At 36.4% G+C, this 17,384-nt stretch overlaps 2 long non-coding RNA genes across 2 annotated transcripts in view; one reads left to right on the top strand and one right to left on the bottom strand.

The window, feature by feature from the left end:
• Positions 1-7,359, top strand: part of LOC150104528 (uncharacterized) — a 180,545-nt gene extending 173,186 nt beyond the window's left edge. The window contains exon 5 of the long non-coding RNA XR_016548529.1: positions 7,227-7,359. This is a non-coding gene — a long non-coding RNA (uncharacterized LOC150104528). The remainder of the gene's footprint in view (positions 1-7,226) is intronic.
• LOC150104527 (uncharacterized) overlaps positions 1,759-17,384 on the bottom strand; it is a 116,363-nt gene continuing 100,737 nt past the window's right edge. Inside the window, exon 3 of the long non-coding RNA XR_016548533.1 lies at positions 1,759-2,740. This is a non-coding gene — a long non-coding RNA (uncharacterized LOC150104527). The remainder of the gene's footprint in view (positions 2,741-17,384) is intronic.

Below are 17,384 nucleotides of genomic sequence, written 5' to 3'. Positions count from 1 at the left end.
CTATTCATTTTCAACTTTCGTAAGTACAAGATCACGATTTCCTCCTTAAAACGTCACTTTGCGGAAGTGTAAAAATGAAATCGTTTTATCTATTAATTCCTCATTCTTCAGAATGTATAGTATTATGGTTCGTAAACCGATTTCGAATTCATGTCCAACCTTATTCTGAAGCCTCAGAATAAGGGGAAAACAAGAACGATTAAACAGATAACACTTCAGTATTTAATTGACGTGAAGATATTTTAATGAGTCAAGATTTTAGCTTCTGGCTTTAATGAAATATTTTGTTTATAAATCAGGATCATTAACTATTAAACCTGCTAATTCTTAAAAATACGAAGCCTGTGAACCAAATTTCAGAAGATTTTATAACGCACGCCGTTATTGCGTTTTGGTTGGAGTTCTACTGATTTCGTCTATTCTACAGCAATGTCTTATTACTTAGCATCCAAAATAAAATTGAGATATTATTAAGGTTTTTACGCGACAAGAAAAAAAAAAAGTTAATTTATACAGTGGTTATCCATGAGCTCTGATACTGAAAAGGAATGCTTACAGAAGAGAAATCGATAAAACATATGTCAAAAACTTTCGGTAATCAACCAGAACACGTGAAGTGCGGCACTTAAAGCCTTGCACTTGCTTTGATCGAGTTCACTATAAGGTTTAATGTCCTTTGGCTACAGACGATAGCGCTTGTAAGGAACACAAGACATTTACATGAACGCTATCCAGTAGACACGTCAGATATTTCTTTGTTTGGTTTGCATCGCAGCAGGCTGGTGCGTTAAACGCATTTGCCATCAGCTTAGTGTTTATCTGCGGGAACTTAAAGTCGACAGTTCTTGAAGCAAGACCTCGAAGAAATAAAAAAAAAAAAAACTGGATTCATTTCCAGTTTATAATAGCAAAGATAGCTGAATAATAAATTCATAACACATACATTTGAAACATTAACGTAGTATGACTTAAAATAAAGGCATATTTAGCTGAAAATCCGTTATGTCTTATGCCTTTTTTTTTTTTTTAAGTATACACAGCTTTCCTTAGAACATGCCATATCCTCCGGTCCAAAAATAAGTCACTCTTAAATTAGTGATTTCGAAATTTGTATAAACTTATTGGGAACTCATTCGCAGTTGTAGTTTGAAAATATTTCTCCGGTTAAAGCTGCCAATATTTAACTTCTATCAACTTGCAGAGATGACAGAAGTTAAATATTGGCATATAGGAAAGAAAACAAAATCCCCGTAGTCGTTCCGGTTTGTAGCTATCGACGTTTACTGAAATGGGACGAATTCTTTAAAAACGCATGTTTATTATTCTAATATGTGTTATGAAATAATTGAGAAAATTTTACATTTATACTTTTATTTTCATATCTTTTCAGAATACGCAAGAACACATCTTTGTTGTAAGATGTTTATTACCTAATAATGATACAAAAACATCGATTTATATTTAAAATCTTTACAGAACTTTCAACATGTGTCCGTCTGTATCCCTGCAAATTTCAAATCTATCCTTAACTTTCCGAAAAACATTTTTAAGCATTTCAGGAGTTACGTCCTGCACTGCCAACTGAATGCGTTCTTTAAGTTGAGCTAAACTATTTATCTTTAGGCGATAAACTTCGCTTTTATCAAACCCCATGCAAAGAAATGCACGGGCATCAAATCTGGAAAACGCAGACGCCAAGGTCCAGTTCCTCCACGTGCAATCGAGGTTTTCTCGAACAATTAGTGCATAATGACATGGTGCTCCATCTTGTTGAAAGGACCCCCCCCCCCCCAGCGAAATTCCAAACTATCTTATCACTATACGCAAACCATTACTTACCTACAACTCATATACAGGCCACTGATGTCGCTTTTCCCATTCACCCTACTCCTATTTGGTTTAAACTGTCCCACTCCTTATCCTCTATTCCTTTTTCCATTGAAAACAATAACATCACTTATTTTCACCCGATAAGTGTTGATGCATCGTATTTTAATTTATGGCGAATTTTGTAAAATTATCTTGGAAAGAATACCTGGATTCAAACTATTTGCTGACCCTAAAGAACTGTAAGTGCTAAAACCATTCCACTCGGACCGGATGCAGCAGACAACGATCGCAAACGCTAATCCGAAAACTTCGACTTCACTAAGAAGCAACAGTGCAGCATTTCCGGCAATTATCAGGGATTTATTAACAAACCGATTTTCGTCACTGTTGAGAAAATTCTTCATACCAGTCTAAGGAAGAAAGCATTATTCTGAATTATCCCTCTTCTCCAGCGAACTGATTTTCTAATATGCCCGGGGGGTATATCAATAACAGTCCCTAATACTGTCTCACTACGCAGTTTGGTTTAACTTCCCGTAAATATAATGTCGATTGTCATCAGGAATGCAGTAACTTTCTGGCTGATGTTGGCTTTGGAATCTAATAAATATGAACTCAAATCAGGAATGGTAAGATGGTGAACTACTCACTCTTGGGGGGTAGTTTCCCAGGATCACCTTGGAAATCCAATACACCCAAAAACTTATGTATGGTCGATTTTGTTGTGCATGAGGGGAAACTGTAGAAAATCTCACTCCACAGGCTGAGAGAAAATGGGTAGAAAAATCTTACTTAACACCTTAAGCTGGATTCGAACGCTGCCGTTGTGCCACCACGGACTGCTAGAACGTTCTGCATTAGTCAGCTTATAGCTGCGTGGAGTTTCACTGTAGCATCGAATAAAGTTTTCCTAGAAGAATAAATTAAAAATTATTTTAAACAAATCTGCGGTATTAATTTTCTAAAATTTAATTCACTTAGCATTCGTTAATATTGTCACAGCAGAATGCAACTTATACTTGAAATGTTGTCTGTATTTCTGCACTTAGCATTTACTTGATTAGAAATGTGATGTCGCGGAAGGGTCTGTTTTTGATTAGCCAGATGTTATTATATATAATACTTATATATGGCGAACGTTAATAGTAAAATAATCAGTTTTTGTGTTAACTGGCTCTAATTTGTCGGTTTTAATAATGAGTCGGTTTGTTTCTTTTGAGATAGCATTCAAACCACGATGATTTCATGTAGGTTTTTTCAGGGTGATTTTTTTAAACAAAAACTGTCTACTTATAAAATCCAAGACAAAGTCAATCTTATGTACAAAACTTCGAGGTAAGGAAAGATTGTGCAGGCAAACATTTATCGACTGTTGCGTTTGTGGCTTGCATCTTGTGTTAGAGTTTACCTATATAATTAAGGTTTTGAACAAAAATTCAAGATCTGAAATTTCTTGTTCTGTTAACAGATTCTCTTTCAAAAAGTGAATATCGATAGTTAATGTTTCTGGAGGTGCCTTTTCTACTAATTTTCAATTTCGTAGTGGAATTATTAAAAAAGAGATTTAAAATAAGAATCATTAAAAATGTAAGTACACTAATATACAGTATACAAAATAGGCAATTTGCATAATTATTTTAGAGGGAAAGAGCAAGAATTTTCAATTCATTCATTGAACTCTTCATAATAAACCTATGGAATGCTATTGTCCTATTTTCCGAGGGAACAAAAAAATATGTTGAGCGGTATCGAATGAATGTTTTAGAAATAGCTTTCATAACAGTTGTTGTATGATTCCATTGCATATTCTGGTCGCGAGCAAGTAGAAATGTGAAAGAAGATATTCATTTATTAGATGATTAAGTGCAGTTTGTGCTTATTTTGCAATCAAAAGAGAAAGAAATTGAGTAATTTTATGCGTTTATTTTAAATGACATTTATCGATTTTTCGGCATAGTTTTTTTTTTTTTCATTTGCGTGTAACTCGGAGAATTGATAACGATAGCATCCCCCCAACAAAGTAGTTAATGTTTCTTAGCGGCTGGGAAAATAAAACTGACAGAGAGGCCGAAGTTCCTTCCAGTGGGAAGGTGTTCCCGAAGTATTGGAATGTTATAACAGCTTTAACTGCATCCCGCTACTTTCTCTCACCTTTCAAGGAAGGACGGTTTAGAAATCCAACAATAGGTTCTCTGAGCATGCGCAATAAATCGCACGTATAACTATCTGCAGCACACGGGAGAACTCCTTCCAATACTGGCAGTGAGCAGTCAGCGACGGGCTAACAACTGTGAGACTTCGAGCATGCAGCTACTTGCAAGACGTGTGACGGCCCTTCTGGAGCGAAGTACTTCTTAAGTATCGAATAAGAGAAGATGTAAAAACTGCTGTTGGAAAGTCACTCGAAACGAGAACTGATGCGCGTGTGTTGATTGTGCGGAAATCTATGGGGTTATGAGAAATGGCAAACGATCTATTTGGGGGTATCGTTGGTCACATGTGCAACAGACTAATCATAGAGAACTTATTACTTGTGAGAATGCGACGAATAAATAAATGTCGAGTTCTCTTTTTAAAAAAAATCGTGTTGATTGAAATAATTCAGGAAATGGTCGTATTTTTAATGCATAATGAATTCTAAAAAAAAAAAAAAATGGAAATTTTCCTTTGACAAAATAAATACGAGAGCGGCTGTGTTCTGATAAACACCTAGAACAAAAATGATATGGGTGCTAAAGTGCAATGAATGGGTATCTTCTCACACTCCTCTATTTCGATTTTACGTAAAGCGTATCCAGGATTTTTGAGCTATGTGCAGTGAACATGTACGTGCGACATCCAAACAATCACGTTTTCGCATATCCACTACGTCAAAAGGATTATGCAAAGTCGCTGTTTTCACAACCTGCCGGACCATAGCCTTACATATCTTGTTTCTTTTCCCGATCACAAGGTGTGTAGGAATGGCTCGATACCAGAAATAGAATCCTTTAACCACAAGAACCATTCGGTTCCTGTTTTGTCCCGCACAATTATCACACCAAATTTCTAAGTGCCTTGTGAGTACAAAACCTTGAGGAGACAAACGCCACATGCACATAAAACATTTTCTCGTGCATCCTACGTAAACACATAGGTTGTATTTCGACAGCTGCCTCATGTAAAGCATGTTTCTGTGGGTCAGGGTAGGTGCAAATAACACTTGCTGCAGAATTAGAAGGGTACTGACTAGAAGCTTTTTCAGTCTCGGTTTGATGTAGGAAATTCGCGCTTGAAAACTCGACGATAGAACTTGCTATCTATCCCTGAGTCTGGGGGTGTTTTTCCATGAACGCACGATGGATTGCCATCCGTGAAGGTCACACCCCCTTTTTTTCAAGCATTCGAGTAGAAGCTGGTTTTTCTCTTTTGAAATCCCGAATGTGTATCGGAAAGTTTGGTTACACAAGTGTATGGTTCTTGCCTTCGAAGGTACAGTGTAACAGGCCGAAATTGTGTCCTGCTTTCGTTATAATTTCCATGACGCCTTCTTGGTATGTTTACAAAATTAACACGACTCATTAAGTACGTACCCTGTGCTTCGGACAGTAACTAGCAGAACACTTGATAAATTTTCTTGAAATCACACTCTGTAAGCGGATGGCATTTGTCTGCAAATGCCATCCGCTTACAGAGTAATAACTGTAAGCGGATGTAATAACTCTGTACTTATTTCATTGTTCCAATGAAATAAGTACAGAGTTATTACATCTGTTTTAAGGATAGCTTCCAGTTGCTTCTCATTGCCTTGCCAATTAGAGGAAAATTGCACCCAGCGCGATGTGTTGACGGGAATTACAAATACAACGATTGAGCTAGGGAACTTGTCTCCTTTTCTATACTATTGTTGTTGGAACATAATCTCTTTCAGTGAGAAAAGAACTTTTGGCACTTACACTCTTTTCATTGTGAGCGCCTCAATTCATTCTATATATATAAATCTAAATAATTTCATTCGCTCAATGATTTAAAACACGTGTCATGCAAATATTGCCCACATCAGCTAATTGTGTTTAGCCAAATAAATCAGAACTGCTGAATTCCTTGCAGAGTTTCTTTCTTCACCATCTCTGCGCTGGAAGATTAATCCATAGGATTCAGAACTAGATTGTTAATTTAGAATTCTCACCATTTAACGCACTGGAAAATGAATTTAGCAATTCCAAAAGCATTTGATCTGAATGAACGAAATATCTTAAACATTTCGTGTAATTATTAAAAATGATAATTATACGTTAGCCAAAATGTATTTATCCCTATGTATACTCAACTAGTCCTTATGAGATGCTATTTGCTTCTGAATATAATTTCTTTTAGTCAGAGAAATGAATTATGGAGTATTCTGTTGAACTGCGACAATCTGAAGTTCTTCCATTGTGGCAGGCTTCATTGACTGAATAAGCCATATGTCACCACTCGAGTATTAGTTGTGAGCCTGCGTTCTGTATGCCCTGGAAGTTTTTCGTACACTGTTAGGATGCCTTAGAGAGGAAAAAAAAACGTTCGTGTTTTTCACAGAACACAAACAGATCTGGATTATTGTGATCTTTTTCAAGTCATAAATTCCAGAGAACTTTCTTTTATATTATCGGAAATTGACCCAAGGAACAGAAATATACGAAATGCGTACATTAAACTTGTGCACTCAAACAGTATTTACATCCTTTTGTTGATAATTGTGACTTGTACAGATGAGAAATTTCATAGGTTTGTTTTTTGTCTAGAATGGGCAGAATACTATTATGTCGGCCAGTTTACGACGTAGTTTTCTCAAAAAGACAAAAATAGTTTGAGTGTGTGGATACTTTTTAGTGATTCAAGAAAATATTTAGAACTGGGAATAATCAAATGATGGTCTTTCTTGTTCGTTGACAGCAATTTCAAAATGAAGTCTAGCATAATTGCGGAATAACTGTAGTAATTTTCTCTTCCGACAAAACATCACTTTGGAGATATTTCCTACATCATATGAACAGGGGGAGGTGACGTTCATACCAGGATCTAAATCGATCGCAGTATGGTGACTGCTTTTCTAAGCACGACACCCAGACCAGTACCTGGGTCGTCTGCGGCCGATTTGGTGCCCGCACATCACACCTGAATGGTGCGGCGAAGGAAGCAGCGGCCGCTTGTATGCTTCCGTTCTAGCTTCTCTCTGTACGAACGGAAACGAAGGCACCAATTACCTTCATATATAACTGAATTATTCGCAACACTTTATTTTATCAGATTGAATGTATCTGAAATAGGGTGAGGGATTTAAAATGAGTATTATAAACTCAATTTTCTTTTCTAGTATTTTACATCAGTCTCTTTCCTAGTTGCGAAGTATAACCACATGGCACTTTCTTTTATAGGTAGAGTTGAAGAGATCGTGCAAATAAATTTGGCCAATAAATTAATGCAGTGTTTTTTCCACCTAAGAAAATTGTCTCTGTGGTGAAATTTTTCTTTTTCGATTAATAAAATTTACAATTTTTGCATTGCCAACTTTCTTTAATAAAGTGTGATTTTATTGTACAGAATAAAAAAAAAAACATGAACCCACAAGAAGTAAACAATATTTGTCCGCGAGGTGAAAATGATTAACTGCTCACTTACACAATAAATATTCATGTCTGCAGTAATTAGTTACACTTATGAAAATTCTTTAGCGTTAAATTTCTCGTCCGAAGAATTCGCTAAATCATGTAGTGAATTTGAAAAATAATTAATATCTTCACTGGGTGGGGGATTAGAGACAGAGAAATATAATATTTGCATTACAAGCCCGATAAATGTACTGTTTATATCGATGCTGTTAACCAGTAATTCGTTACAATGAAATCTTATAGCATTTTTAAAAAAAATTTCACCCGGTAATGCACAAACAGCAGGTTTTGTGCGAACTCTGCCAACCAACCACATGGCCTTAAACTTATTCGGTAATAATATTAAATGTAAGACAGAGTGATATAGCACGGTATGTAACCTCGCCCTGTTCTAAAAGTGCAAATGCTGTTAGAACTGCCTGCCCAGGGAGTTCTAACAGATCTGTGGGAAAATTTGATATACTTTCAGGTAAACGAAACATAAAATGAGCATCTCACACAAAGAAGAATAAACCAAGCCAATGTTAAGATATTTGTTTCTGTTACTATACAGAACTGCTGCACTGAAAGACTAATAGAAATTAGACTCAAAACATTCACGGGGGCAGGAAGGAAAATACAGATCCCAAGATTTTAGAGAACAAAAGAAACGGTGCAAAAAGCACTGATTATCCCACTTTATTAAAAATGAATGCAGGCATATTAGAAGAAACTAACTATCTGAATCCATTCTGTTCTATGTTTAGTCTCTCCAGGCCGATCGTGCAGAGATTCAATTTCCCTCTTTGATTAGTATTTAATTTAAAATATTATGTATCCACTGTTAGTCTATTCAGGAAATAATATAGCAGTGCACGGCCAGAAATGTAATCGAAGACCTCTACATATATATAACCTATTTGGTATACACTATTATATTGGCTGATCTACAGACATGAGTGAAATCATTAAATAAAATTTCATGAGAATTGATATTCTCAATATCGAAACGCCAAAAATAATTATTTTATGTGACATATCATAGTCGTTAAAATAATGCATTCAAGCCATCCCTGATACACCCGAATCAGACTATATATATATAATGTCCTGTCTAAACTTTAGTATGCACAATGAGAAACGGATTCAAAACAGCTGGATATGCAATACACAAATTCAGAAAAGTCCATTGATTATGTCATTTTTTAAAGAAAATTATCACGACTGTTCAAGAGCATCAGAAATTGGAAGTTACCATTGCTTAGTGCTAAGCAGGATAAAAATGAATATCACACTGAAAAACATTGTTTGAAAACAAACTTTTATTTAGCACAACTGGATAAAAAATGCCTTGGGAAAACACAAGAAGAAAGTATACCTAAAGTTTGTAGCAAATAAGTCGGAAGAAGCTTTAAAAGAATACAGAGGAAAAATATGTAACAGTTAAAAGTCATGGGAATACTCTAGAAATCGAGGAAAGAGTACTATAAAACGAATCATAAAAATAAGGATATTCTACATGTCTGCAGTAATTAAACGAAACAAACAGTGACAGAACCATACTAGGTATTTACTCCTTTTGAAAACATTTGGTATTTGAGGTAAAAAAGCCATGAAAAACTTCGAATTAGAATAGATGATATTCGCAGTGGTTACACTGCATAATCCAGATGTTGGAGTAGATCTCTCGGTTCCCATCTGTTAAAAGGAATAAAGCTGAATGTGAGAACTTCGTAGAGAAATCTCTACAAAATGTTCCAGATAATACTTGGGCGAGAATAATCTTGATTCAAACCAAAGATAATAAGCAGAAACACTGAATGGAGAACTTGTAAAACAACAATTGAAATATTTAAGCACAGTGAAGATGGCAAATTACATCTGGAAATATAGACAACAGAATAAGCGAAACTGGTATAGCGATAGCTAGCTGAATAAGTTTATATAAGAGTGAAATTAGCCAAAACAAACTAACCAGCAGTTTTAAGTTATGCATCTGAGACTTGGGTTAGAAATAAAGCGCTTGAGTCGAGATCATATCGAAAAGAAACTTGACAACATGAACATTCAAGAATGGGTGAGGAAAGATCGCCTAGGTGGAATTATCCAGTCAGAAGTGCCTTTGAAGCACGAAATGTTAGGGATATGACACTATTGGAGTACTCCTAAGTTATAGACTGATTTAGGGGAAAAAACGACGGCCTATATACAATAGTAAACTGCCTAAAATAAAAGATTAAGTGGCCTGCCATCGCTTTCTTGACCTAAACTCCATGGAACGAATAAGATAAAAGTAACATTACGGGCCTATAATCATACAACTTAGGAATTGCATAATGTTTTACTACAGTTTTGAAATAAGGTTTATACTGAATTTGAGGACGATGCACATTAAAAATTTACTTTCAACTTTATATTTTACATTTCACGAAACTAGGTAGCAAGCAGAACATAATTGCTGATCGAACACCTACAGGTCTGTTCTTAAATGTCAATCCTACATAATAGTTTATGAAGATGAGAGGCATGCCTATATTCATCTCGCTCATAATAGTTATTTGGATCAATGCAACTGGCACAAAAACTTCCTTAAATAAAAGGCTTTAATCGGATCTGTTTCAAATTTAATCACTTTGGCATACTTAAAGCCTTTTATTTAAGAAAGTTTGTGCCAGTGTTGTAAAATAGTCATCGAGTTATGGGCTTGCTTTGAAAGACAAACTCATAGCACTGCTCTTCTGGCTAGAAGTGAATTTACATTAATTACTGATTCGAATCCAATATAGAAAGCGACACATTTTTCTGGAATTTTCTAATAAGAGTAAATTAGTCTTCTGCAGGGGTGGCAAGAATACAGCTAAAAGTACACATCATCCTGAATAGCCTTTGCACAGGAACAATTAGATTAAATCCGTAGCAAATAACACATTCTTGAGTTATACCATGAGAAATTGAGGATGCCCTTCTTCACTTCACTGGGTATCTACAAATGCCGTATGGTCACTCCGATGCTCGGTAATGTGCCTCACCATGTAGTCCTGTTGTTTGCTTTTCTGGCGGCCTCAACTCCCTGAAGATCAGTCACTCCACACACGCCATCCATCTCATTGATGGTCTACCCCTGCCTCTTTTTTCAGTAACTTTACCTTCTATTACTGTTCTGAGAAGTCCCCCTTTCGTCCAAAATATTTTAACTTTCTTCTGTCAATATCCTTAGGAAAGATCAGCAGAACTTTAAGCCTTCTTAACGCCTTTCAGTATATGATATCCGTTTCTTATCTGACTTCTTTAGGTTCCAAGTCTCACATCCATAAGTCGTTGTTGGAAAAACAATTGCATCCAAAATCCTCAACTTTGTTTCTATTAAGATAGATCCAGATTTTAGGCCGGTCTCTGACTGTTGTTTTAGCCATTCCACACCTTTTACTGACGTCATCTGAACAGCAATTCTTCATATTAATAATGGACCCAGGTACTCAAACTTGCTGACTTCCTCAATGCTTTCTCCTTTAAGGTATGCGTGTTTGTATTTCCTTTGAGAACCACAATCTAGGATTGAGTTAGAGTCCTCTGTTGTTACTGATCTTGTTAACTTTGTTCAGAATAAGTCCTAGTTCTTCTTTGTCATTACAAAGGAGTACTGTATCATCAGATTACTGATCAATCTACCTCCTCGCCTGAGCTCATCCAATGCTTCATGATGTCCTTCGCATATATACTATACTAAGCAAGAGAGGAGAAAATAAACATCCTTTTCCAACTTGAAGCCAGTCAGTCAATCCAACACCTGTTCTTACCGTGGCATGTTGCTCCTTATACAAGTTGGCTATCAGCCTGACAGTGTGTTGAGGAAAACCCATTATTTTCTTTGTTTCACATGCTTTACAGTAGTCTAACAAACACGTTACCAGAGGGAGACTGAACTCCTTATATTTTTCTATGATCTGATCTTTGGTGCCCTTACCTTTCCTAAACCCAGCTTGTTCCTTGTCATCTCTGCCACAACTTTGGCCCCAATCCTATTTAGCATGAGATGTTCTAAACTAATAGTTGTTGCACACTTTCATATCTCCTTTCTCATGTGGTGGTATGAAAACAGACTTCTTCCTGTCTCCCATATCCTTGTAATTAATCTATGAAACTCTCTTATCACTCCGTCCCCTATGGCCTTAACTCTGCTGGGATTTCACATGCACCTGGGGCCATATTGCTATCGAGCTTCTCTTTCAACTTCATGCCAAAGTGGGGGAGGCTCCACATTTTCTTTATCCACTCTGCTGTATAGTTCCTCACAGTATTCTTTCCAACTCTTCTGTTATTAATGATCCATTCCTATCTTTGATGACATTCAATTTAAACTTGTGCTTTAAGTCACGAACTAAACGATGCATCCTTTTATAATTGTGCCTTCTCAGCTGGAACTCTATTTCTTCCATTTGTTAGTATAGAACTTTTCCTTGTCCTGCTTGATGGCTCTACTGACTTCTCTTGTATTCTTCAGTCCCTGTGTCTCTTTGGTTTTCAAATTGCCTTCTTTTGATTAGTTCCCATTTGAATCTGATGTCCATGGGTCTCTCGGTCTTCTTATTGGGCTGAGATACTTCGCTCCTTCCCAAAGCATTTCTGGTGAGGTCTCCAAAAAATCATCCATTCGAGTTGATGTTTCTTCTGTGAATCCACTAGGACTTAATCCAATCTAGTGGGATGTGCCTGACTTGGAAGTTTTCGGAGTCTTACTTTGGCTCTTACTAGATGATGGTCTGTACCAAAATCTGCTCCAGGACAAGTATGTACATCAGAGATTCTCGTCTTCCAATGCTGTAGAGCCAGGATGTAATCAATCTGGTGCCTTGACCTATCAGTGCCCTTAGTAGACATGCTACACAGATCATTTTCATCTCGCTGGTCTAAAGCAATACTCGTTGCATTATTATTATCTGAAACCACGAAGGAGGCTCTAAATTACCCAATCCAGCCATCATACCGTCCCTTAGATGCACTCACTCACTGCTCCCTGAGAGAAAAACCTAGCTCTTAACCCTTTCTTGACTGAAAACAACCTTAACTTCCATGGATGCCCCCGTGTTCTCTCCCCGCCTTCCATATAACGAAACATTTCATCATTCAAACGTTTATAGACTTCTATCATATCACCCCTATTTCTCCTGTTAACCAGAGTCTGCAATCTGTCCTCATAATCCGGATATAATCTTGAAACCCGGGAGGCCAAATCAGCGCACAGTAATCCAGGTGTGTCCTTATCAAAGCCTTATAAAGAGACAAAATTACTTCTTTATCCTTGCATGTCAAGGTTCGTTCAACGTAGCAATTATTCTCTGAGTTGTAATTGCAACTTTTGCTATGTGAACTTTATCCACCAAGATCACTTGCCTCTTCAGCTTCTTGTAGCATAACCCCGCTAATATAATATGCCGCTGGAACTGTAATCATGCCAAAGTGCATAACTGAAAACCATTTTCGTTTGCCCACATTTTCAATCAATTCAAATCATTTTGTAATCGCTGAATATCAGTAGTAACCCTGATTGCCCTGTCTTCGCATCATCAGCAAAGAATTGCACATCTGAAGATGGATCCTGCTTGATGTCATTAATGTATAGATTGAACGAGGACTGAACCCCGAAGTACACCACTGGTTATCTTAAATCTGACAGATTCACACCCACTGTATACCACTTTTTGATATGTCTGTCTGTCAACCATCCCCTGATCCAAGTCAATAGATTATATTCTCCATTTTACGCAACAGCCTATCGTGTGGCATGCTATCAAATACCTGGGATTTTTCTAACATTATCACCCTGTATCCATTCCCTTTATCCAACTGGGCCGTAACATTGTTACAGAATATGAGCAAATTGCTAAAACATGCTGTTCTCTGCAGAATATAGAATGCTTTTCTACGCATTTCGGTATGCGAGTTCTCACCCACTTTTCTAAAATCTTTACCACCACATCAGAGGTATTAATAGGTAGGTAGTTAGACACGTCAGTTTTTTCACGACCCTTGTGCAAGACCTATCATACATTGTGTGGTATCATTCCTGAGCTGACACTCAAGTTATACAAATGTGTGAAAGGCCTAGCTAATTCAGCTGAACATTCCTTTAGCAGACAGGCTGATATTTCATCTGTCAATATTGGAAAATTCTTGTCGAGATTATGCAAGAGCTCATGAACCTCTAACTCTTCATCCAACGTAGCAGCAGCACTGTGTACCATACTACACTAGTGGCCAAAATTGTGGAAACCTTTTGGAAAAAGTGTATTTTTGAGTTTTGATGGCTCATAACACCACGTTTTGTGGTGTAATTTAATTATATATCATTGGAAAGATGATTTAATCAAGAATGTAATGCAATAAAGTTTGTTCAATTATCTGTATTCTATGAAAAGTTATAGCCAAATAACCAGAAAAAAAGAAACAACTTGCTTAGGTTGATATGAAGTTGCTTTCCTTCACTTGAATATAGCCAATGAGCATGAGTGTTTAGAGAGCCAATCAGGTGGCATCGTATTTTGGCAATGTGCCAATAAGTTCAGAGTAGGATTCAGGTATTGAAGCTGAGAGGAGGACATTTGTCAGTATGTTATGTGGTTGTTATCAAGTTGGTTGGTTTTTTGTTCTTTCATTTAGTGAGCTTTGTACGATTTCTTTAATAAAATTAAAAAAATGGTGCAAGGAGTTGACTAGTCACTCAAAAAGCTATGTAAAATAGTACTATTAAGTGAACAAGGCTACAGTCATGAAGAAAGTAGAAGAAAAATTGGTGGGATTTCCAAATTTTTAAGAGGTATAAGGATATTCAGTCACTACAAAACCAGTGTGGTAAAAGCAGACTGCAAGAATTTGGTCTAAATGCGAGAATTCCACGAAAAAAGCCATTTTATCTCTCAAACAAAGGTTGAAAAGATTATACTGTACTAAAACCAATGTGAACTGGACAGTATTATTTGGAGTGATGAGACTAAAATCTCCCTGTTTGGTAGTGATGGCATAAAATAAGTAAGCAGAAGAATCGGAGAAGATTTGCATCCTGATTGCATTACACAATGCAATCAGGATGCAAATATCGGGAAACACCCACTTAGTGTTATGATCTGGGGTGTATGACATCAGAGGGTGTGGGAATAATTTACTTCATTAATGGGCATATAAATGCCCAAAAATACATACTGAAGCCTTCCGCACGTGATCTTTTCCAAGATAATGAATCGTTTATATTTCAACAGGATTCAGCTCCATGTCATGTTGCTGCTGTGAGCAAAAAGTGGTTTCAGGATAATCATATTCCACTGCTGGAATAGCCCAGACCTTAACCCAAACGAAACTCTATGCAGCCGGCTAAAGAAACTTGTTAGTCAGAAGCAATAATTCAATCTTGGTATCACATTATAGCAGTTGCAGAACTAAACAACTTGATTCACTCCATGGGAAGGCGTTGTAAGGTAATTAACGCTAGGTTACCCAACTAACTATTAACTCACATTGTGAGAATTTTTGTATGTTTCATTTTCTTCTTTATAATTGCTGTTCTAATAACAAATCCTTCATAAACGTTATTGCATTACATTCTTGATTAAATTATCTTTCCATTGATATATATAATTTTATGGTATTACCTCAAAAATACACTTTTTCCAAAAGGTTTCCACAATTTTGGCCACTAGTGTACATACACCTGGTTGATATATCTTAGCAAAGTGAGCACTCATTAACTGAACAATCTCCTTGGCTTCCGACACTCGTGTATCATCTGCATTCATTCTTTCTTTCTTTTGCTTGCAGCATAACGATAAAATTCTTTTGGATTGATTTTAGCGTACATGGCCAGTTACTTTCCTGGCCTGAGCTTTATATATTTCATAACTCTTCTCACGATATTCTTTCCACATCTTCTTCTTGTGGATCTCTTGCTCAATAAGGCTGCACATCCATTTCGCTACCAACCTATTTATTCTTCGAACACTACTGATACATTGATATACCGCCTCATTCAAACACTTTTTCAAAGATTTCCATTCAGTAACTGAGACCAAAGACAGTATACTTCAAAGTTGATCATAATTTCCTGCTTTCTATTTCAGCATGTAACCTTTTTTTAATCGGAGCTTCAAAACAAGTTCTCAAGAAAGAACCGCATAATCACTATCGCCAACTAGTGGTATAATAGCCATATTCTTGACCGAGATACCTTCTGACGCTATGAGCAAATCCAACACTCTCTTTCCTCGAGTTCCTTATTTCACATGCTGCTTGAGAAAGTTTTTTCGCAACAATTCAATAAATTCCTGTTCTTTCTTATCATGAGATTTCTCTTCTATCCAATCAATGTTTGAAAAATTAAAGTCACCCATAAGGCTAAATTGGCGACGCGTTTCTTCTTTCCCTACAACTGAGACGCCAGGTCTGTAGCAACACCCCTACCATATATTTCATTCTATTAACCCCCACTTCACACCAGATATACTCAAACTCATCGCTACATGGGACATTGTTTTCTTGTATTTTTACTCTGAAGTGCTACTAATGATATCATTAGTAGCACTCCTCGTCTTCTGTCATTCCTAAAAATATTACATCTTACACTCGATCCCACTTATCATATCTGATTCTGATAGCCAGGTTTCAGTAATGCCAACAATTTTATGGCACATCGTATTCAATAAAGCAACGCACTCAACCCCTTTGTTTCTAATGCTCCTGGCATTTTTGTATAGACATAACAGATTACGACCTAGCTTATTCTTATAATTAGATATGCAATGTATTTGGTCGTTCTAGAATTTTCACTTTTCCCTCCCCAGACATACTTAAAAGGTCCGAACCGAAAACATATTTTTCCACTCCCACGCCACATACATAATCATGTTCAAAGGCATTCACATCTTTATCACGTTTGTATACCATAGCTGAACTTTCACATACATTTTCCCCATTCCTCCCTTCATGATCTAGTTTCCCTGACTCTCTACATTGGGTCTCATACCAAGAAGTAATCTTTACAGGTTTCTGATGCGCAATAAATTCAAGTGCAGGTCATCAAACACACCTTACACATCTAAAACTTCACATCCATATCTTCTACATAGCCTGCGCGTGAAATAATTTGCTATCATCGCCCTCCTTAACTCAGTACTATCATATGTAGGTAGAAATGCTACAATTTTTACTCTCTCTGATTTCTTTCTCGCTTCTTCCAACAGACCTTTCATATCTTCTTTCATTCTACGTTTGTCACTACTTACATTATTACCTACCAACACTACCATTTCTTTTTCTTTCTTTTTTTATTTTGAATTACGTTTGTCATATTTTAATTATATGCAAAGAAAAGTCCGGAAAGAGTGATGTTCATATTTATCATTAAGTATGGAATTTATTTTATTTGGAAAATTCAAGTTTAAACATATTATAGAATATGCAGCGCTGTATGATTTACTTACCAGTGGTTAACGTTTTTGTGAATGCCAAAAAACCTTTTCTACTTTGTTTCCAATCTGTTCACAGCCCATGTGTTTTAAAGCTTGATCATCGATCTGTTAAAATGAGTTTTTGATCTAGAGGAATAAGTTAGAAACTGCAATTTATGTCAACGTACGCTAATCATTCTTAGCAATTTACTTCCAATGAAGGAACTTGAAAAAATTTAGACTTTGATCCTTCTATGCTCCAATCAACTCACTGCATCCAAACTTGTTTTTCACTTTACTCAGAATTCTTTTATATATATACACAAGCAGAACTGAATTTATTTACAAAAAATATATAGATGGTTTTACTATGCTATATAGTGAAGTGGATCAATGTATCAGAGCTTATAATGGTGTACCCATTTTAATCGATAATAAATGGAAAACTAGAATAGGAAAGTGCACTTTGAAAACGAAAGAATTATAACAGTTAAAACAAATAGAAGTTACT

The sequence above is a fragment of the Typopeltis vanoorti genome, chromosome 7 (assembly GCF_054136105.1).
Source record: "Typopeltis vanoorti isolate ZY-2024b chromosome 7, IOZ_Tvanoo_1.0, whole genome shotgun sequence".
Classification (NCBI taxonomy): domain Eukaryota; kingdom Metazoa; phylum Arthropoda; class Arachnida; order Uropygi; family Thelyphonidae; genus Typopeltis; species Typopeltis vanoorti.
This window is presented reverse-complemented; position numbering and strand designations above follow the sequence as displayed.